Source organism: Chiloscyllium punctatum, unplaced genomic scaffold, assembly GCF_047496795.1.
Source record: "Chiloscyllium punctatum isolate Juve2018m unplaced genomic scaffold, sChiPun1.3 scaffold_85, whole genome shotgun sequence".
Classification (NCBI taxonomy): domain Eukaryota; kingdom Metazoa; phylum Chordata; class Chondrichthyes; order Orectolobiformes; family Hemiscylliidae; genus Chiloscyllium; species Chiloscyllium punctatum.
Genome location: NW_027309819.1, coordinates 75,946 through 100,063, shown reverse-complemented (window position 1 = coordinate 100,063; position 24,118 = coordinate 75,946). Strand labels below are relative to the sequence as shown.

The window sequence follows — 24,118 nt, the reverse complement described above, 5'->3', positions numbered from 1 at the left end:
GTAATCATCTGGCAAACAACAATATGATTTCAGATTGTCAATATGGTTTCGTCAAGGGCAGGTCTTGTCTCACAAACTTCATTGAGTATTTTTGAGATGGTGACCAAGCATATAGATGAGGATAGGGCAGTTGACGTGGTATACATGGACTTCAGTAAAGTCTTTGATAAGGTTCCAAATGGAAGGCTCTTAGATAAAATGCAGCGACATGGAATTGAGTGTGATTTAGCAGTTTGGATTAGAAACTGGCTTTCTGAAAGAAGGCAGTGAGTGGTGGATGATGGAAAATAATCAGCCTCCAGTGCGGTTATTAGTGGTGTGCAACAAGGATCTGTTTTGGGACCACTGCTGTTTGTAATTTTTTATAAAAGTCTTAAATGCAGGCATAGGTGGATGGATTGGTAAATTTGCAGACGACACGAAAGTCAGTGGAGTAGTGGACAGTGTGGAAGAATATTACAGGTTGCAAGGGGACTTGGATAAAGTGCAGAATTGGGCTGAAGGGTGGCAAATGTAGTTCAATGCAGCTAAATGTGAGGTGATACACTTTGTGAAGAATAACAGGAAGGCAGAGTACTGGGTCAATGGAAACATTCTTGGTAATGTAGATGTGCAGAGGGATGTTGGAGTCCACGTACATAAATGCCTGAACGTTGCCACCCAGGTGTACAGTACTGTTAAGGTGGCATACAGTGTGTTAGGTTTTATTCATAGATGGATTGAGTTCTGGAACCACAATATCATGCTGCAACTTTCCAAAACACTGGTGCGGCCATATTTGGAATATTGTGTGCAGTTTTGGTGCCATATTTCGGGAAGGATGTGGAAGCATTGGAAGAGGTGCAGAGGAGATTTACCAGGATGTTGTGTGGTCTGGAGGGAAGGTCTTATGAGGAAAGGTTGAGCAATTTGAACGTGTTCTCATTGGCAAGAAGGCGGCTAACAGAGGATTTGATAGAGACATAAAAGATGATCAGAGGCTTAAATAGGGTAGACAGTGAAAGTCTTTTTCCTAGGATGATGACATCAGTGTGTATGAGGGGGCATAACTACAAATTGAGGGGTGATAGATTTAAGACAGATGTCAGAGGCAGGTTCTTTTCTCAGAGACTGGTTAGCGCGTGGAATCCACTACCTACTAATGTAGTTAACTCAGCCAATTTAGTGAGATTTAAACAGTCCTTTAGATAAGCACATGGGTGATTTCAGGATAGTGTAGGGGGACGAGCTGAGAATAGTTCACAGGTCGGCGCAACATCAAGGACTGAAGGGCCTGTTCTGCGCTGTGTTTTTCTCTGGCTATTGTGCTACAAGAGATTTTTACTGTCTTAAACAGAGTGATGGATCTTGTATTGTGAGCTTACAAAGTGTCACTGATCTCAACCAAACATGTACAAGGTAGCGAATGCTGCCTGACCTGCTGTGCTTTTCCAGCAACACATTTTTCAGCTCTGATCTCCAGCATCTGCAGTCCTTACTTTCTCCATGTACGAGGTAGAGTCAGGGCAATAATAAGAGGCTGCAACAGGAGGGAGACAGGTATCTCCATCCAAAACCCGACTCCTTCTCAACTGTTTTCACCACAAAAACCGAGCGCCTTCCAGAAAAGCATCTGTATAATCACCACAACATTTTGCCCCCACAATCGTGGTATCTGGCTGTGCACGAAGAGCAGTGCAACAGTTTGTACTGGGACCCTGAAACGCTTGGTAAAGAGTCAAATCATCTGAGCATTGAAAGCCCCATCACATTGCATGCATTTTCTCTTGTTTTCACTCTCTTCCTGACTTCCCTTAGTTTTCCTAATGAACCTGCTAAAGTTGTTATTACACACATCTGCACAAGCTGTGAATTGAACCCAGGCCTCTCGTTCAAGATTCGGGATATTTTCACCGCGTCACAAAACATCGACTTGAACTTCCTTTGTCCCTTGCCTGCTAAGTCACACCTGAATCAACTCTGCAATTGGGAGGAAGGGGCGGAACAGGAGGACCGAGTAGCGGCCGGTCCTTTAACCAGAGTGAATGAGGAGAGGGGCCAAAGCATTCTCGGGAGTGAACGCTTCAGGATTGGTCAGAGAGCAAACTATTTTGCAGGATTGATCATTCTCACGACATAGTGGAGCATTAAACGTCTCTCATAAATCAATGTGAGATTTTTAAAAATACTGTAGTTGAAATGTAAATCGGATAACGTACATATTTCCAATCGATTCACACTACTCGAGAAAGAAACTTCTTTTCAAACTCCCAACACAGTTGGTGATTTACATACCTGGCCGGTATGGTTGATTTGGACCAGACAATTTCCATGTTAGACATCTCCATGATTATAACTCGACAAAGCAATTGATAATGATTAATATTTTACCCATCAGTCTGTGCAGATATGAATATTCTCTCTCAACTCACTGATCACCTCAGACGCACGCGCAGTTTGGTTTCTATGTAGAGCATGCGCAGTATCACATTGGTCAGGACACAGAGAGACATGGAGCTACTTTGGCCGGCAGCGGCTGCGATCGGCTTCAGAAAGCGGCGCTCAGAGCCGGTGTGTGGGAGCCTCGCCGGGAGAAAGGAGCGGAGAGAATTCACAAGTCCCGGATAAAGGTGAAAAAAAAAACTCGGAAAAGACCCACCAGGCCCGGAAAAGGAGGTGGCGGTCTCTGATCAGGGAAGGGGCCCAGGGTCACGGCCGCCATTTGTTTGAGGGAAGAGGGAGCCCGGGCCTCAGGGCCGCCATCTTGAGAAGGTCAAGGTGCAGGAGGGCGGGGTTATCGGGGTCTGTAGAACAATCAGAGGAAAGGGAAGCCCCATTGTTGTTGATTAATTCCACGAACACAGCTTCACTGGGCGATCCTGCAGGAATATCCTCTCTCAGTCCTGCTGGGATGTTTCACCCCATCAGAACCAGTAGCTCTCCTCCTCTCTCAGCTCCCCTTCTGTCCTTCCTGCAGCATCTGTCCCCTGGAACATTGAGCTGCCTGTCCTGTCCCTCCCTCAGCTGTTGTTTCTGTAATACCTGTGATATCCCAGACCCATCTTAGATTACTTCACTAAAGACTTAAATGCACCCGGTGGATTTTTCTTAACATCAGCAATTGTTTAATACTCACTTACAGGTTTTTTATTACATCTTTTTTGAAGCATTTACTTCACATTCAATCATTTGCAATGGTGGGATTTGAACCTGTGTCCAGAGAACACTTGCTGACTTTCTGGATAAATTGTCACACAATAATGGCACGAGGCCATCACTTCGCCTGCTCACAGTTTGTATATCTAAGTGCAACATGAATCAAAACCCTTTCTTCCCACACAATTATTTGATCCTGAACTCTGGTGCTATCAGTCAGTATTTTTCCATGTGTGAACCCTCACTGTATGCGTCTAATTGCTGCCTCTGTCAGTGTCTCTCACTCTTGCAGCTACTCCAGATCCTGAGCCAACAGAATTCTCCACTCCAGAGAGATGAGGCAGCACAGGCCAGGGATGGAGACTAGAATTTCCCAGATCTCTGTGGGCCATTCTACATGTGTAACCCTCACAGCATCAGTCTAATTTCCGACTCTGCTTATTTCTGTGTCTTCTACAGGTACTCGGGGAGTTCCTGACTCAATAGACTTGCCAACTGCTGGTTGGAAAGATGATTGGTCAGCCAGTGAGATGAAAGTCAGGGAGGTCGGGAGCCTTTAATAAATCCTGCTGCCAGGTAAGATCACTCACAGTGCACAGAGCAGAGAGCAATGAGAGGGCTCCAAACATCATCTAACAAGACATGACATAGACATAGTGATGGAGGGGGAGCAAAGTACAGGCACACCCCAGGCTCATACACCACCCCTACTTTAAGTTTTGTTGCACTGAGACAGCATCGGGAATTCCCAGTTTTCAATCTAGACGTGGACTATCTTGGTGAGCACCAGGACAACAGAGGGGAATGCAGGCCTCACATGAGAGAGTGGTAATGCTGCCTGGGATCTTTCTGTTCTCTATTCCCCCTCCAACATTGTATCTATGGGTCATCTTGTGGACCAGTGTCTTCAATCATTCTAACTCCTATAACAGTTCCTATCTCTGTCATCCCCTCCCCTCTTACCAATTAATTGACATATTTGAAACCTCCAGTCTAGACGACCATCCGTATCGCTGTAACTTGCTTCAGTCTCTACAACATGCCTTGTCTCGATAGTCTCCTCCTCCAACAACTGGGCCATCGGGCCTGTTTCTGTGCTGCATGACTCTTTGTTTGCAGTTTCCTAATTGGAATGAGTTGCATTTGCCTGTGTTTCGCCCATACCCCTTCCAATCTTCTCCTCTCCATGTACCTGCCCAAGTATCTTTTCCATGTTGTAATTGTACTTGTTTTTCCCATTTCCTCTGGCGGTCCATTCCGTCTATGCACCATCCTCTGTGCAAAATGTTGCCCCTCAGCTCCCTCTTTAAATCATTGCTCTCTCACCTCACGTTTATGCCTCAAGCTTCGGACTCGCCTACCCTTGGCTTTTCACCTTATTTAGGCTCTATATGGTTTCATAAACCTTTATAAGGCCACCCCGTAGCCTCCTTTACCCAGGAGAAATATTGACGACAATGTTACAAATATCTCCAACTCATGTACTCAGTGCTCTGACCAATGAAGACAAGTGTGCCAAATGCTGCTTTCCCCACCATGTCCCCCTGTGATTCCATTCCAAAACAGTGTAAGTGCACCCCTTGGTCTCTCTCTGTTCAACAACATTGTCCAGAGCCCAACCATTACCTGTCTTAGTCCTCCCTGGTTTGTCTTAACTAAATCCAACACATGAATTAAATTCCATCTTTCATTCCTTGTCCCACTGGCCCAGTTGATTACCATCCCCTTCGATAACTATATTCCCTGCCCACTCTTCCACTAATTTTGGTATCCGCAAACATACAAACAGTGACTCCTATATTTTTACCCAGATCCTCTATATAAATGATGCACATTGGTGGCCCCAGCACCAATCCTTACAGCACACTGCTGGTCGAAGGCCTCCAGTCTGAACAACTCTCTCCCTCCTCCTATCAAACCCATTGTGCATCCAGTTGGGTCGCTCTCCCTGAACCCATGTGACCGAACCTTACTAACCCGTGAAGCCTGCTCAACCCTTTCAAAGGCCTTGCTGAACCCAGAAACAATGTCTATTGCTCTGCTTCCATCTCTTTTCTTGGTCACATCTTCAACAAACTCAGGCAAGTTTGTGAGGCATGTTTTCCTGCGCACAAAGCCTCTCTAACTGTCTGTAATCAATCCTGTCTTTCCAAATGCATGTAACTCCTATGTCTCAGAATGATCTCCAACACCTTACCCATCCTTGATTTCTGTCTCCTCAGTCTGCAGTTCCTTGGCTTCCCCTTGCAGTCTTTCTTAAATAGGGCACAAAATTATTTTCATAGTCAGACAGTCATACAGCACAGAAACTGACTGTTGGGTTGATACCGACCATAATCTTAAACTAACCTCGTCCCTCCTGCCTCTTCCTGGATCACACCCCTTCAAACCTTTCCTATTCCTGTACTAATATTTCAAGCTTTGTAATTGTACACACAATCACCCTTTCCTTGGGAATTTCATTCCACACACAAAACACACTCTAACAGTTTGCTCCTTATGTTTTCTGATTTTAAATGTCTCCCTTCTAACCTTAAGAAATCTAGCCCCTAGTTCTAAAATGACCTGCTGTTGGGGAAAGACAAGTCACGTTAACTCTATCTATATCCCTCATTATTTTATAGACTTCTATACGCTCACCTCTCAATCTCCAGGCTCATGTGAAAAATGTCCCAGACTATACAACCTTCCTTTATAACTGAAACTTTCTATACCCATCACCATCCTGGTAAATGTGATCTGAACCCTCTCCAGTTTAATATCCTTCCTATAACTGGGCAGAGTATTCCAGAATAGGCCTTACCAATGTCCTGTACAATCTACACACGACTTCCCAAACTCCTAAACTCGAATGACTGAACAATGAAGGCAAGTACCATTTATAACCATCCTGTCTCTCCTTGTGGCAAACTTCAAAGAACTACGTACCTGAACCCCAAGGCGTACAACACTACTGAAGACCCTACCATTAATTGTGAAAGCTCGACCCTTGTTTGTTGTAACCTAAATGTATTACCTCGCATTTACCCGAATTGAACTCTGTCTGCAGTTTTTCAGCCATTCACGCATTTCATCAAGATCCCTTTGTAAACTCAGAAAACCTCCATCACTGCCCAGAATGCCACAAATATCACTGCTCAGGCCCCTACAATTTCTTCCCCAGCTTCCCACAATGTTCTGAGATACATTTGATCAGGTCCTGGGGATTTATCTACCTCTATGTTTTAAATCTTCCAACACCGCCTCTTCTATAATGTGGACTCATTTCAAGACATGGAGTCATTGAGATGTACAGCATGGAAACTGACCCTTTGGTCCAACTCCTCCATGACGTTTGTCAAACCCATTTGCCAGAACTTTGTCAATATCCCTCTAAAATCCTGATATTTATATACACATCCAGATGCCTGCTAAATATATTTCTGTTAGCCTCCACCGTTTCTTCTGGCAGTTTATATCATATATATATATATATACCAACCTCTGCAGGAAACAGCTGTCCCTTTGGTCCCTTCTAAATCTTTTCCTCTCACCTTAAAGCTATGCCTTGTAGGTTTGGACTCACCCCCCCACGACCGGAGAAAAGTCTTTATCTATTGACCCTTTTCCATGCTCATCATGATTTTAAGAAACCTTTATAAGATAACTCCTCAGCGTCCCATGTTAAAGTATAAATAATCCCAGTCTCTTCAGCTTTTCTCTGTAGCGCAAACCCTCCAACCCTGGCAACATCCTTATTCATTTCTTCTGAACCTTTTCAAGTTCCACAACATCCATCCGATGGCATTGAGACCAGAATTGCACACAATATTCCAATAGTGGTTCGGCCAAACACTGAGCGCCCCAGACCTTATCCACAGTAAGTTCCAAAGTGAAATATTTGTTTAGGATCTTGTAGTTCCACACGTCGTTGGATTTGTTGATCATTAAGAATACCGGTTTTGTCCCGAGCTCTTCTTTTGCTCTTAATACACTTTGGATTCTCCTTAACTTTATGTGTCAAAGTTATTTCATGTCCCCTTTCTGCATTCCTGATTTCAATCCAAAGAGTATTCCTACAGCCCCTATGCTCCTCAGGGATTCCCTTGATCCAGCTGGCTATACCTGACATGTGCCCCCTTTTCCTTGAGCAGAGTCTCAGTCGACAGCCAGTGTTTCTGAAAACTGTCAGCATTGAGCTGCACACAAACAGGAACATGCTGGTGCTCAACGGTCCTTTTATCTCACATTTAAAATATTCCCAATTGTCAGAATTCCCTTTACCTGCAAATAGACACTCTAATCAACTTTTAAAAAGGTTAATGTCTAATACTATCAAGATTTGTCTTGCCACATTTTATAACTTTAACGTTTGGATCAGGCCTGTCTTTCAGCAAAGCTATTTTCAAACTAATAGAATTGCGGTCACTTTGCCAAAGTGCTCCCTCACTAACACCTCAGTCCTATTCCCTACCTTGTTTCCCAAGGGGAGGTCAGGTTTCGCTCCTTTCTCCAGTTGGGCCATTTACATATTGACTGAGACCTTGTCAAAGGCCTTACCAAACGCCAGGATAACCACATCATCTGCACTACTCTCATAAATAATTTTAGATAACTTTTCAAAAAAACTCAATTGAATTCATCAGACAGGATTCTCCTTTACAAAATCTGTCCTGAATCTGTTCCTTCATTTTCAATGTTGATACATCTTGACCCTCAGAATTGTTCCCAATTTTTACCCAATATCCCTATGGTCAGCAAAGTATTAAAAAGATCCAAAAGGGCCCCAGCAATCTCCTCCCTTACCTCCCACTGCAGCCTGCAATACATTTCATTGGGCACTGGTGATTTCTCCCCTTTTATGCCTGTGAAAGCATTTAATATCTCCTTATTGATCTTAACATGTTCTCGAGTCTCACCATCCTGACTGAAATCCCTGGGCTACAGTGTCTTTCTCCTGTGTGAATACAGATGGGAAGCATACATTGAAGACCTCAGCTACTTCCTCTGGCTCCATGCGCAGATCGTCCCTTTGGTTTCCAACAGACCGCACTCTTTAGCTGGGCATCTTCTTACTCTGCCTCTCGTCATATAATATCTTGTACCTTTTCCTTACTAGTGTCTGCCAAGGAGGTTTCATGGCCATTGAGTGCCCCTCATTTTTAAGGACCCCCTTGCACTCTCTATCGTTGTTGAAGGGCTTCACCTGGTTTGATTGCACTGTATTTTCTTTACCAAACTCACAATATCACTTGATGAGTATTCGCTGAACTTGGTGCCTTTGTCATTCACTGTTCATGGTACACGCTGGCCCTGAATTCTCACTGTATCACTTGAAAATACTCCCTCTTTCCAATTGTAGGCTCGACTGCAAATAGTTCCTCTGAGTCTATATTTTTCAAATCCTGTCTAATGCTAGTAATAATGATCAGTGATAGTGATAATGAAATGATAAGTAGCATTCCCCAAATTTGGACACACAACTTCTGCATGATCCTTAGCTCTTTCCATCATGACTTCAAAACGTACAGAATTATGGTCATTATCCCCAAACACTACCTTATCCTTATCTCTGTCAAAATGTTCAGTACCTACAGCCCACCCTGTCTCTTTAATATCCTCCAGCCGTTACCAAAGGCTTGTACCTTCCTCAAGCCTTTCCATCATATGATATCACTGCAAACTTCTCCAGTCCCCACAGCACTCCTCCATCCTATCCTACAGCACCTCACTCCCATGAACCTTCTACCATCCCTATAAACCTCCTTATTTGTATAAATCCCTCCAGCTCCCACAGCCATTCCTGCCCATCCTCCCTTTGAAGCCACATGACCGTTCCCCAGATCTGTAACCTTGGCCAATCTCTGCAATCTTATCTATCTCTGTGACCTCCTCCCATCACTACTAGCCTTCTTAACTCTGTAACCTCCTGCAGTCACTAAAATCATCCGTGAATGTGTACCATCCTATTGAGGACTGTCACCTCTTCCAGTCCCAACAGCTCTCTCTACCTGTAACCTTGGCCAGTCTGAAGAGTCCTTACTAATTCTTCAACCCTCGGTATTGATAACTTCATCCAGTTTCGATAACTGAGAAGAGAGGAATGAGAAGGCTCCAAACCTCTGTTAACAAGACATGACATCGATACAGATCTGGAGGGGGAATACAGTACAGGCCCACCCCATGCACAATCCCCATCCCAACTTTAAGTTCTGTTGTACTAAAACTTGCTACACTCCAACACTGCACCTTTGGCATGTTTTGTGGACTGGTGTCTTCAATAATTTTTAACTCCAATAACAGTTCGTATCCCTGTAACCTCCTCCTATCCCAATAGTCACTCCACGTATTTGAAACGTACTGCATTCCAGGTTACTATCCCTATCACTGTAACTTGCTTCAGTGTCTACAACATGCCTTATCTCGGTTGTCTCCAGTTACTGGAGGAGGAGACTGAGTCATGCAGCACGAAAATATTTCCTTCGATCCAACTCATCCATGTTGACCAGAGTCCCTGACCGAGTCGCATTTCCCTGCATTTGACCCAAATCCCTTCAAACCTTCTCCTCTCCATGTTTCTGCCCAAATCTTTTTTACATGTTGTTATTGTACTTTTCCCTACCACCTGCACCATCCTCTGTGTGAAAAATGTTCTCCTCCAATCCCTTTTAAGTCTTTCCCCTCTCACCTTATATTTATTCCCTCTAGAACATAGAAGACGGCGGCACAGTACAGGCCCTTCGGCTCTCGATGGGTTCCACAGGTTGGCGCAACAATGTGAAGCCCAAGTAGCCAACACTATTCCATTCTCATCCATGTGACTATCCAATGACCGTTTAAATGCCCTTAAGGTGAGCAGATCTACTCCTGTTGCAGGCAGTCTGTTCCATGCTCCTACTACCCTGAGTAAAGAAACTATCTCTGACATCTGTCATATATCTTTCACCCCTCAATTTAAAGCTATCCCCCCTCATGCTCGGTATTGCCATCTGAGGGAAAAGGCTCTCACTGTCCAATCCATTTCACTTTCTGATTATCTTAATATCTCAATTAATTCATCTGAAACGTCTTCACTCAAACAAAAACAGCTTCAAGTTCCTCATATCACATTCCCTCCATACCAGGTAACATCCTCGTAAATCTCCACTGAGCCTTTTCCAAATCTTACACATCGTTCCTCTAATGGGGTGACCTATCTGCTCTGTCATTTCCTGGCCTATCCCTGCTGCCCTTCTTGAACAAAGGAACCACATTTGCTATCCTCCAGTCATTCGGCATTTCATCCGTGGTCAGCAATGTATTAAATATATCCACCAGGGCCCCAACAATCTCCTCCCTTACCTCCCAAAGCAGATTGGGATACATTTCATTCAGAGGGAAGGGAGACCTGGAGCCTTCAAGAAATCCTGCAGCAAGATAGGCCCACTCACAGTGAACAGAGCAGAGAGCATTTCAGCGATCGATCTTTGGTATGGAGGACATGACATAGGTACAGAGTTGAAGGGTGAATACAGAGTGTGATGGTCCCAGGCTCAATCTCCACTCTCTCGTTTACTTTCTTCTCTGCTGTATTGAGTCTTCCTTTGTCAATATAGGAAGTTGACAGTTATCAATCCAGGCCTGTGCTGTCTTAGTGAGGATCAGTACAAAAGCGGGGAAAGCAGGCCTCCCCCAAGGAGATGGTTTTGAATCCTGGGATCTTTATATTCCACACTTCCCCCGATCACGCTAACTTTTGTCATGGGATGGAGTCATTCATTAAGGAAACGTTCCTTTCGGTCCAACTTATCTGTGCCTGGGCCATGAATGCTTGTAATTCCCAGAAAAGTTCTTTTTTCTATAACCTTAACCCTGCCCACAATCCCACTATTAATTTGATCCCTACTCCAATTCTGATGATTCCTCATATTTGTAAATTGCTCTAGTCTTGATAACATGCCGAATCTCAATAATCTCATCCTGCACTCAGTACAATAATCGCTATTTCTGTGGTTTTTCACAATAACTACAGTCCACCCTGCCACTGTAAAATCCTTTTCAGACCCTTTTCCAGTCGCCACAACACTCCGCATCTCTGTTTGCTCCTCTGAGCACCTCTAACACTCTCACTTTGTGTGGCCGGTAATCTGTGTGAATAACCCTTGGCATGTGGATGGACAATATGGTATGTGAATAATCCTGTCGCCAGAGAATGGTCAATACTGTGTGAGAATAATTCTGTGGTCTGCGGTTGGTCAATTCTGTGTGTAAATAATCCTGTTGGCTGAGAAAGATCAATACTATGTGAAAATAATCCTGTGACCTGAGGATGATCAATTCTGGTGTGAATAATCCTTTGGCCTGAGGGTGGTCCATACTGTGTGAGAATAATCCTGTGGTCTGCGGTTGGTCAATTCTGTGTGTAAATAATCATGTTGCCTGAGAAAGATCAATACTATGTGAGAATAATCCTGTGGCCTGCGGATGATCAATTCTGTGTGTGAATAATCCTTTGGCCTGAGGGTGGTCCATACTGTGTGAGAATAATCTTGTGGCCTGACATATGTCAATAAAATGTGTGAATAATCCTGTGGCCTGAGGATGATCAATACAGTGTGAGAATAATCCTGTGGCCACATGCTGGTCAATAAAGTGTGTGCATAATCGTGTGGGCTCAGAATGTTGAATATTTTGTGTAAATACCCGTGTGGCTTGAGATTGGTCAACACAGTTTGTGAATTATCCTTTGGCCTGTGAATGGTCAATACTGTGTGTGAATAACCCTTAGCCTGAGGATGGTCCAAACTTTGTGTAATTAGTCCTGTTGCCTGAGGTTATTCAGTACTATGTGTGAATAATCCTGTGCACTGTGAATACTCAACACAGAGTGTGAAAAATCCTGTGTCCTGAGGGCAGTCAATACTGTGTGTAAATAACCCTATGGCCTTTGAATTGTAAATACTGTGTGTGAATAACCATTGGCCGAAGGATGGTCAATACTGTGTGTGACTAACTCTTTGCTGAAGGATGGGTAATACTGTGTGTGAATAATCCTGTGGCCTGTGGATGGTAAATGCAGTGTGATAATAATCCTGTAGCCTGTGAATGGTCAATACTATGTGTGAGTAATCCTGTGGGCTTTGCATGGTCAATATTGTTTGTAAATAAGCCTTTGGTCTGAGGATAACCAATACTCTGTGTGAATAAGACAGTGGCCTGTGAATGGTCATTACTGTGTGTGAATAATTCCGTGGCCTGTGTACTATCAATGCTGTTTGTAAATAATCCTTTGGCCTGAGGATGGACAATACTGTGTAGGAATAATCCTTTGTTCTGTGGATAGTCAGTACTGTGTGTGAATATTATTCTGGCCTGAGGTTGTTTAATACTGTGTGTGATTAATCCTGAGGCCTGAGGCTGGTCAATAATGTGTGCGTATACTCCTGTGGCCTGAGGATGTTCAATACTGTGTGTGTATAATCCTGTGGCCTGAGGTTTGTCAATACTGTGTGTGAACAATCCTGTGGATTGAGGATGGTCAATACTGTGTGTGTAAAATCCTGTGACTTGTAAATTGTCAATACAATGTGTTCATTAATGCTGTAGCCATAGGCTGGTCAATACTGTGTGGGAATAAGCCTGTTGGTTGAGAATGTTGAATACTGTGTGAGAATACTCCTCTAGCCTGAGGTTGGTCAGTACAGTGAATGAATGATCCTGTGGTATGAGGATAGTCAATACTGTGTATGAATAATCCTGTGGCCTGTAAATTGTCAAGACACTGTGTTCATTACTCCTGTGGCCTGTGAATCGTAAATACCGTGTGTGGAAGCCCCTTGGCCTGAGGATAGTCAATACTATGTGTGAACAATCCTGTGGCCTGAGGATGGTCAGAACTGTATGTAATTAATCCTGTTGCCTGAGGTTGTTCAATACTGGGTGTGAATAATCCTGTGCCCCATGAATGGTCAATGGTGTGTGTGCATATTGCTGTGGACTGTGAATGGTCAATACTCTGTGTGAATAATCCTATGGTTTTAGGATGGTATATACTGTGTATGAGCAATCCTGTGGATGGAGGATGGTTGATACTGTGTGGGAATAATCCTTTGGACTGTGCATGATCAATGCATTGTGTGAATAATCCTGTGGACTGTTAATGTTCAGTACCGTGTGTATGCTCAATGCATTGTGTGAATAATCCTGTGTGCTGTGAATGTTCAGTACTGTGTGTATGCTCAATACCATGTGTGAATAATCCTGTGGACTGAGGCCAGTCAATACTGTGTGTCTCTAATCCTGTGGCCTGTGAATCGTAAATACTGTGTAAATAAGTCTTTGCATTAGGATGGGCAATACTGTGTGTGAATAATAATGTGGACTGTGGATTGTCAATGCTGTGTGATAATCATCCTGTGAGCCGTGGATGGTCAATATTGTGTGTTAATAATCCAGTGGCCTGAGGGTAGTGAATAATGTGTGCGAATAATCATGTGGATTGAGAATGTCCAATACTGTGTTGGAATAACCTTTTGGCCTAAGAATAGTCAATACTGTGTGAGAATAATCCTCTGGAAAGAAGATGTTCAATACTGTGTGTGACTAATCCTCTGGCCTGAGGATGGTGAATACAGTGTGTGAATAACCCTCTGGCCTGAGGATGGTGAATACAGTGTGTGAATAACCCTCTGGCCTGAGGATGGTGAATACAGTGTGTGAAAAATATTATTGCCTGAGAATGGTCAATAAAGTGTGCGAATAATCCTGTGGCCTAAGGTTGGACAATACTGTGTGGGAACAATCCTGTGGCCGGAAGATGGTCTTCACTGTGTGTGAATAATCCTATGGCCTGACAATGGTCAATACTGTGTGTGAACAATCCCGTGGCTTTAGGATAGTCAATACTGTGTGGGAATAATCATGTGCCCTGTGAATGGTCAAGACAGTGTGTTCATTAATCCTGTGTCCATATGCTGGTCAATACTCTGTGTGAATAATCCTGCTGGCTGAGAATATTGAATATTGTGTGTGTATACTCCTGTGGCCTGAGGTTGGTCAATACTGTGTGTGAATGATACTGTTACCTGAGCATGATCAATACTGTGTGTGGTAATCCTCTGGCTTGTGAATGGTCAATACTGTGTGTGACTAATCCTTGGCATGAGCATGATCAATACTATGTGTGAACAATCATATGGCTGTGAATGGTCAATACTGTGTCAGAATAATCCTGTGGCTTGAGGATGTTCAATACTGTGTGGGAATAATCCTGTGATCTGTTAATTGGTAAAGAGAATGTGTTCATTAATCCTGTGGCCTCGGATTGGTCAATACAGTGTGTGAATGATCTCATGTCCTTAGGATGATCGATACTGTGCGTGAATAATCCTGTGGCCTGTGAATGGTCAATACTGTGTGTGAATAACCCTTGACCTGAGGATGATCAATACTGTGTGTGAGTAATCCTGTGGACGGAGGATGTTCAATACTGTGTGGGAATAATCCTGTGGCCTGAGGATGTTCAATACTTTGTGAATACCCCTGTGGCCTGAGGATGGACAAAACTGCGTGGTAATAATCCTGTGACCTGCAAATGATCAAGACAGTGTGTGCATTAATCCTGTGGCCGTAGGCTGGTCTATACTTTGTGAATAATCCTGGGCTGAGAACATTGAATATTGTGTGTGAATACTCCTGTGGCCTGAGTTGAGTCAATACTGTGTGTGAATAATACTCTGGCATGTGAATGGTCATTATTGTGTGTGACTATACCTTGGCCTGAGTATGATCAATACTTTGTGTGAATGATCCTGTGGCCTGAGCATGGTCAATAGAGTGTCAGAATAATCCTATGGCTTGAGGATGTTTAATACAGTGTGTGCGTAATCCTCTGGGCTCAGAAAGGTCAATAATGTGTGTGACTAATCCTGTGGCTTGAGGATGTTCAATACTGTGTGTGAAAAGTCCTGTTGCAAGAGGATGGTCAAAACAGGGTGAGAATAATCCAGTGGCCTGAGAATGGAAAATACTGTGTGGGAATAATCCTGTGCCCTGAGGATGTTCAATACTGTATGTGAATAATCCTGTGGTCTGAGAATGGTCAATACTGTGTGGGAATAATCCTCTGACCTGTAAATGCTCAAGACAGTGTGTTGATTAATCCTGTGGCCATATGCTAGTCAATGTTGTGTGTGAATAATCCTGTTGGCTGAGAATGTTGAATATTGTGTGCGGATAATTCTGTGGCCTGTGGTTGGGCAAGACAGTGTGCGAATGATCCTGTGGCCTAAGGATTATCAATACTGTGTGTGAACACTCCTCTGGCCTGAGGATTGTCAATACTGTGTGGGAGTAATCCTGTGGCCTGAGCTTGGTCAATACTATGTGTGAATTATACTGTGGCCTGAGTGTGGTCATAATCTGTGTGTGAAAACTCCTGTGGACAGAGGACGGTCAATATTATGTGTGCATAATCCTCTGGCCTCTGAATCATTAGTACTGTGTTTGAATAATCCTGAGGCCTCAGGATGTAGAATACTGTGTTTGAATAATCCTCTAGCCTGTGAATGATCAATGCTGTGTATGAGTAATGCTGTGGACTGTAAATGGTCAATACTGTATGTGAAGAATCCTATGGTTTTAGGATGGTCCATACTGCGTGTGAGCAATCCTGTGGACTGAGGATGGTCTATATAGTGTGTGAATACTCCTGTGCACTGTGAATGCTCAATACTGTGTGTGAATAATCCTGAGGTTTGAACATGGCCAATACTGTGTGGGAATAATCCTGTGACCTGACGTTGGTCAGTTCAGTGTGTGTATAAGTCTGAGTACTGAGAATGATCAATACTGTGTGTGATTAATCCTGTGGCCTGAGAATGGTCTATACTGTGTGTGATTAATCGTGTGGACTGAGAATGATCAATACTGCGTTTGAATAATCCTGTCGCCTGAGAATGATCAATACAGTGTGGGCGTAATCCTTTGGCCTGAGGATGGTAAAAAGCGTGTGTAATTAATCCTGTTGCCTGTAGTTGGTCAATACTCTGTGTGAACTTTCCTGTGGCCTGTGTCTGTTCAATGCAGTGTGTGAATAATCCTGTGGACTGAGGATGGTCAATACTGTGTGTGAATAATACTGTCGTTTTCAGATGGTCAATACTGTGTATGAGTAATCCTGTGAACTGAGGATGGTCAACATTGTGTGTGAATAATCCTTTGGAATGTGAATGGTCAATACAGTGTGTAAATAATCCTGTGGCCCATGAGTCATCAATACTGTGTGTGAATAATCCTTTGTCTAAAGATGGGCAATAGTGTGTGTGAATAATCCTGTGGCCGTATGCTGGTCAATACTGTGTGTGAGTAATCCCGTGGATTGAGGATGGTCAGTAGAGTGTGTGAATAATTCTGTGCACTGTGAATGCTCAATACGTCTTGCGAATAATCCCGAGGCTTGAACATGGTCAATACTGTGTGGGAATAATCCTGTGGACTGAGAATGTTCAATACTGTGATTGAGTAATCCAGTGGAATGAGGGTGGTCAGTATTGTGTGAGAATAATCCTTTGGAATTTGAATGGTCAATACAGTGTGTGAATAATCCTGTGCACTGTGAATGCTGTATACTGTGTGTGATTAACCATTTGTCTAATGATTGTCAATACTGTGTGTGAATGATAATGTGGCCTGTGGATGGTAAATGCTGTGTGTTAATAATCCAGTGGCTTGTAGATGGTCAATAGTGTGTGGGAGTAATTCCGTGGCCTGAAGATACACAATGATGTGTATGAAAACTCGTGTGGTCTGAGGATGGTCAATACTGTGTTGAAAGATGCTGTGGACTGTGAACGGTCAATACTATGTGAGAGTAATCCTGTGGACGGAGGATTGTCATACAGTTTGTGAATGATCCTGTGGCCTGAGAATTGTCAATACAGTGTGTGAATTACCCTTGGCCAAAGAATGGTCAATACTGTGTGTGAATAATCCTTTGAACTGTGAATGGCAAATACACTGTATGAATAATCCTGCGGCCTGAGGATGGTAAATACTGTGTGAATAATCCGATGGCCTGTGAATTGTCAAGACTGTGTCCGAATAGTCCTTTGCCGAATGATGAGCAATACCGTGTGTGAATAATAATATGGCCTGTGGATGTTCAATGCTGTGTGATCATAAACCTGTGGGCTATGGATAGTCAATATAATGTGTTAATAATCTCTGGCCTGTGCATGGTCAATACTGATTGCAAATAATACTGTGGCCTGTGGATGGGCAATACTGTGTGTGAATAATCCTGTGGTTTGAGAATGGTCAATACTGGGTGTGAATAATTCTGTGATCTGTGAATCAGCAATACTGTGTGTGAATAACCTTTGCCTGAGGATGGTCAATACTGTGTGTGAATAATTCTGTGGCCTGAGGATGGTCAATGCTGGGTGTGAATAATCCTGTGGCCAGAGAATGGCCAATACTGTGTGGGAATAATCCTATGGCCCTTGAATGTCAATACAGAGTACGAATAATCAAGTGTCCTGAGAATGGTAAATACTGTGTGGGAATAGTCCTGTGACCTGCAAATGGTCAAGACATTTTGTTCATGAATCCTCTGTCCGTATGCTTGTCAATACTGTGTGGGAATAATCCTGTCGGCTGAGAATGTTGAATATTGTGTGTGAGTACTTGTGTGGCCTGAGGATGGTCAATACTGTGTAGGAATAATCCTGTGTCTTGAGGATTGTCAATACTGTGTGGGAATAATCCATGGCCTGAGGATGGGCAATACTGTGTGGGAATAATCCTGTGACCTGTAAATGGTCAAGACAGTGTGTTCATTAATTCTGTGGCCGTAGGCTGGTCAATATTGAGTGTGAATAATCATGCGGCCTGAGGATTTTCAATACTATGTGGGAACAATCCTGTGACATGAAAATGGTCCAGACAAAGTGTTCGTTAATCCTGTGCCATGTGTTAGTCAATACTGTGTGTGAATAATCCTGTGGACTGAGAATTGTCAATACTGCGTGGAAATAATCCTGTGACGTGTAAATGATCAAGATAGTGTGTTCATTAATGATGTGGCCGAATGGTGGTCAATACTGTGTGTGAATAACCTTTGGGCCAAAGGATAGTCAATACTGTGTGTGTTAAATATCCTGCTACCCAAAGTTGTTCAATACAGCGAGTGAATAATCCTATGGCCTGTGAATGGTCCACACTCTGTGGGAATGATCCAGTAGCCTGAGGATGGTCAATACAGTGTGTGAATAATCCTGTGGCTTTAGAATGGTCATATTCTGTGTGGGGAAAATCCTGTTGACTGAGGACGGTCAATGCTGTGTGTGAATAATCCTGTGGCCTGTGAATGGTCAAGACTCTGTGGGAATCATCCTGTGGCCTGAGGTTGGTCAATACGGTGTGTGAATAGTCCTCTGGCCTGAGAATGGTCAATACTATGTGTGAAAAATGCTGTGGACTACAAGACCATAAGACATAGGAGTGGAAGTAAGGCCATTCGGCCCATCGAGTCCACTCCGCCATTCAATCATGGCTGATGCGCATTTCAGCTCCACTTGCCAGCGTTCTCCCCGTAGCCCTTAATTCCTCTAGACAACAAGAACCTATCAATCTTGGCCTTGAAGACATTTAGCGTCCCGGCTTCCACTGCACTCCGTGGCAATGAATTCCACAGGCCCACCACTCTCTGGCTGAAGAAATGTCTCCGCATTTCCGTTCTGAAATGACCCCCTCTAATTCTAAGGCTGTGTCCACGGGTCCTAGTCTCCTCGCCTAACAGAAACAATTTTCTAGCATCCACCTTTTCAAAGCCATGTATTATTTTGTACGTTTCTATTAGATCTCCCCTTAATCTTCTAAACTCCAACGAATACAATCCCAGTATCCTCAGCCGTTCCTCATATGCTAGACCTGTCATTCCAGGGATCATCCGTGTGAATCTCCGCTGGACACGTTCCAGTGCCAGTATGTCCTTCCTGAGGTGTGGGGACCAAAACTGGACACAGTACTCCAAATGGGGCCTAACCAGAGCTTTATAAAGTCTTAGTAGTACATCTCTGCTTTTATATTCCAACCCTCTTGAGATAAGAGACAACATTGCATTCGCTTTCTTAATCACAGACTCAACCTGCATGTTTACCTTTAGAGAATCCTCGACTAGCACTCCCAGATCCCTTTGTGCTTTGGCTTTATTAAGTTTCTCACCATTTAGAAAGTAGTCCATTCCTATATTCTTTTTGCCAAAGTGCAAGACCTCGCACTTGCTCACGTTAAATTCCATCAGCCATTTCCTGGACCACTCTCCCAACCTGTCTAGATCCTTCTGTAGCCTCCCCACTTCCTCAGTGCTACCTGCCTGTCTACCTAACTTTGTATCATCGGCAAACTTCGCTAGAATGCCCCCGGTTCCCTCATCCAAATCATTAATATATAATGCGAACAGCTGTGGCCCCAGCACCGAACCCTGCGGGACACCGCTCGTCACCGGCTGCCATTCTGAAAAAGAACCTTTTATCCCAACTCTCTGCCTTCTGTTAGATAGCCAATCCTCAATCCATCCCAGCAGCTCACCTCGAACACCATGGGCCCTCACCTTGCTCAGCAGTCTCCCGTGTGGCACCTTATCAAAGGCCTTTTGAAAGTCCAGATAGACCACATCCACTGGGTTCCCCTGGTCTAACCTACTTGTTACCTCTTCAAAAAATTCCAACAGGTTTGTCAGGCATGACCTCCCTTTACTAAATCCATGTTGACTTGTTCTAATCAGACTCTGCTCTTCCAAGAATTTAGAAACCTCATCCTTAATGATGGATTCTAGAATTTTACCAACAACCGAGGTTAAGCTGATTGGCCTATAATTTTCCATCTTTTGCCTTGATCCTTTCTTGAACAAGGGGGTTACTACAGCCATCTTCCAATCATCTGGGACCTTTCCTGACTCCAGTGACTCTTGAAAGATCTCAACCAATGCCTCTGCTATTTCCTCAGCAACCTCTCTCAGAACTCTAGGGTGTATCCCATCGGGGCCAGGAGATTTATCAATTTTAAGACTTTTTAACTTTTCTAGCACCATCTCTTTTGTAATGGCAACCATACTCAACTCAGCCCCGTGACACCCTTTAATTTTTGGGATATTACTCATGTCTTCCACTGTGAAAACTGACGCAAAGTACTTGTTAAGTTCTCCTGCTATTTCCTTATCTCCCATCACTAGGCTCCCTGCATCAGTTTGAAGTGGCCCAATGTCTACTTTTGCCTGTCGTTTGTTTCTTATGTACTGAAAGAAACGTTTACTATTATTTCTAATATTACTGGCTAGCCTACCTTCATATTTGATCCTCTCATTTCTTATTACACTCTTTGTTATCCTCTGTTTGCTTTTGTATCCTTCCCAATCTTCTGATTTCCCACTGTTCTTAGCCACTTTATAGGATCTCTCTTTTTCTTTAATACATTTCCTGACTTCCTTTGTCAGCCAAGGTTGTCTCATCCCTCCCCGGTTAATCTTTCTTTTCTTGGGAATGAACCTCTGTACAGTGTCCTCAATTATACCTACAAATTCCTGCCATTTTTGCTCTAGTGTCTTCCCGGTTAGCCTCTTCTTCCAGTCTATTTTAGTCAGTTCCTCTCTCATGCCCTCATAATTACCTTTATTCAACTGTAACACCATTACATCAGATTTCGCCTTCTCCCTTTCAAACTCCAGACTGAACTCTACCATATTATGGTCGCTACTTCCTAAGGGTTCCCTTACTTTAAGATCTTTTATAGAGTCTGGTTCATTGCAAAGCACTAGGTCCAGAATAGCCTGCTCTCTTGTGGGCTCCATGACAAGCTGTTCCAAAAAGCCATCCTGTAAGCATTCCATGAATTCCCTTTCTTTAGATCCACTAGCAACATTATTTACCCAGTCCACCTGCATATTGAAGTCACCCATGATCAATGTAACCTTGCCTTTCTGACATGCCTTCTCTATTTCCCGGTACATGTTGCGTCCCTGGTCCTGACCACTGTTAGGAGGTCTGTACACAACTCCAATTATGGTTTTTTTGCCTTTGTGGTTCCTCAATTCCACCCACACAGACTCCACATCATCCGACGCTATGTCATTCAATACCATAGATTTAATTTTGTTCTTAACTAACAAGGCAACCCCACCCCCTCTGCCCACCTCTCTGTCTTTTCGATAAGTCGAAAAACCATGGAGGTTTAACTGCCAGTCCTGACCCCCCTGTAACCAAGTCTCTGTGATGCCTACTACATCATAATCATTCACTATTATCTGTGCCATTAGTTCATCGGCTTTGTTATGAATGCTACGAGCATTCAGGTAAAGTGCCTTAATGCTAACTTCCTTATTAGAGATGTTGTAAGTCATATGTCCTAAGTTATCCTTGCTTTTTTCTGCATTCTCAGTCTGCCTCAATTTTAAATCCGCCTGGAAACATGCTATCCTGTTGCTTATCTTTCCATTTACCTCCATACTCCCTGTCGCTTTCACTTTCCCTTCCCCCCAACTCAGAAGTTTAAAGTCCTACTGACCACCCTATTTATCCTCTTCGCCAGAACATTGGTACCTGATCGGTTCAGGTGGAGACCGTCCCAACGGTACAGATCCCCCCTGTTCCAAAACTGATGCCAGTGCCCCATGAAGTGGAATCCCTCTTTCCCACACCAATCCCTTAGCCACGTGTTTACTTGCCTAATTTTCTTGTCCCTATGCCAATTAGCACGTGGCTCGGGCAGTAATCCAGAGATTATGACCCTTGAGGACTGTGAATGGTCAATACAACATGTGATTAATCATGTGGACAGAGAATGGTCAATACCATGTGTGAATTAACCTCAGGCCTGAGAATTGTGAATACAGTGTGTGAATAATCCTGTGCACCGTGAATGCTCAATAAAGTGTGTAAATAATCCTATGGCCCATGAGTCGTAAATACTGTGTGTGAATAACCCTTGGCCTAAGGATGGTCAATACTGTGTGTGAATAATTCTGTGGACTGTGAGTGGTCCATACACTGTGAATAATGTTGTGGCCTATGAATCATCAGTATTGTGTGTGAATAACCCTTGGCTTGCAGATGGTCAATACTGTGTGTGAACAATCGTGTTGCCTGAAGTGGTTCAATACAGTGTATGAATAATCCTGTGGACTGTGAATGGTCAATACTGCGTGTGAATAATCCTGTGGCCTGAGGTTGGTCAATACTGTGTGTGAAAAATGCTGTGGACTGTGAATCGTCAATACTGTGTGTGAACAATCGTGTTGCCTGAGGTGGTTCAATACAGTGTGTGAATAATCCTGTGGGTTGAGAATGGTCAATACTGTGAGAAAAATGCTGTGGACTGTGAATGGTAAATACTGTGTGTGAGTAATCCTGTGGCCTGAGGATGGTCAATACTGTGTGTGAATTAACTTGTGGCCTTAGAATTGTGAATACAGTGTGCGACTAATCCTGTGCACTGTGAATGCTCAATGCAGTGTGTGAATAATCCTGTGGACTGAGGGCAGTCAATACTGTGTGTGAATAATCCTATGGCCCGTGAATTGTAAATACTGTATGTGAATAACCCTTGGCCTAAGGATGGGCAATACTGTGTGTGAATAATGATTGGCCTGTGCATGTTCAATGCTGTATGATAATAATCCTGTGGCCTGTGGATGGTCAATACTATGTGTTAATAATCTTTGTCCTGTGCAATGTCAGTATTGTTTGCGAATAAAACTGTGGCCTGTGGATGGTCAATAGCGTGTAGGAAAAATCCTGTGGCTTCAGGATTCTCAATACTGTGTGTGAATGATCCATGGCCTAAGGATGGTGAATACTTTGTGTAAAAATTCCTGTTCCTTGAGGATGGTCAATACTGTGTGGGAATAATCCTGTGTCCTGAAAATGATCAAAACAGTGTGTTCATTAATTCTGTGGCTGTAGGCTGGTCGATATTGAGTGTGAATAATCATGTAGCCTGAGGATTGTCAATTCTATGTTGGAACAATCCTATGACCTGCAAATATTGAAGACCGAGTGTTCATTAATCCTGTGGCCGTGTGCTAGTCAATGCTGTGTGTGAATAATCCTGTACCCTGTGAATGGTCAATACTGTGTGTGAATATTCCTGTGGCCTGAGAATCGTCAATACTGCGTGAAAATAATCCTGTGACGTGCAAATGATCAAGACAATGCGTTCATTAATCCTGTGGCCATATAGTGGTCAATACTGTGTGCGAATAATCCTGTGGACTGAGAATGTTCAATACTGTGTGGGAATAACCGTTAGGCCGAAGGACAGTCAATACTGTGTGTGATAAATATCCTGCTGCTCGAGGATGTTCAACACCGCGAGTGAATAATCTTGTGGCCTGAGAATGGTCCATACATTGTGTGTGAAAGATTATGTTGCCTGAGGGCAGCCATCCTGTGTGTGAATAATCCTGTGGCCATCGAATACTCAATAATGTATGGGAATAATCCTGTGGCCTGTGAATCGTCAGTACTGTGTGTGAATAACCTTTGGTCTGAGAATGGTCAATACTGTGTGTGAATAATCCTTTGGACAGTGAATGGTCAATACCATGTATGCATAATGCTCTGGCCTGTGAATCGTCAATACTGCGTGTGAACAATCCTGTAATTTGAGAATTGTCAATATTGTGTGTGAATATTCCTGTAGCCTGAGGATGGTCAATACCGTGTAAATATAATCATGTGCCCTGAGGTGATGGTCAATACTGTGTGTGACTACTCCTGTGGCCTGAGAATGGGCAATACTGTGTGTTAATAATCCTGTGGCTTGAGGGTAGTCAATACTGGGTGCGAATATTTCTGTGACCTGTAAATGGTCAGGATAGTGTGTTCATTAATTCTGTGGCCGTATGCTGCTCAATACTATGTGTGAATAATCCTGTGGCCTGAGGATGTTCAATAGAGTGTGTGAATAATCCTGTGGTCTGAAGATGGCCAATACTGTGTGTAAATAATCCTGTGGCCTGAGAATCGTC

At 43.4% G+C, this 24,118-nt stretch overlaps 2 long non-coding RNA genes across 6 annotated transcripts in view; one reads left to right on the top strand and one right to left on the bottom strand.

The window, feature by feature from the left end:
- The window catches only part of LOC140471431 (uncharacterized), a 128,671-nt gene that overhangs the window by 71,291 nt on the left and 33,262 nt on the right, over nt 1–24,118 (bottom strand). For 4 of the 5 annotated variants that reach the window (XR_011957044.1, XR_011957040.1, XR_011957041.1 and 1 more), the window contains exon 1: nt 2,275–2,416. The exons of the other annotated variant lie outside the window; for it this stretch is intronic. This is a non-coding gene — a long non-coding RNA (uncharacterized lncRNA). Of the gene's footprint in view, nt 1–2,274; nt 2,417–24,118 lie in introns of those variants that run through there. 5 annotated transcript variants of the gene reach the window in all.
- LOC140471434 (uncharacterized) lies at nt 2,479–10,179 on the top strand. The gene is made up of 3 exons (XR_011957050.1): nt 2,479–2,609; nt 3,595–3,711; nt 9,823–10,179. It is a non-coding gene; the product is annotated as an uncharacterized lncRNA (long non-coding RNA).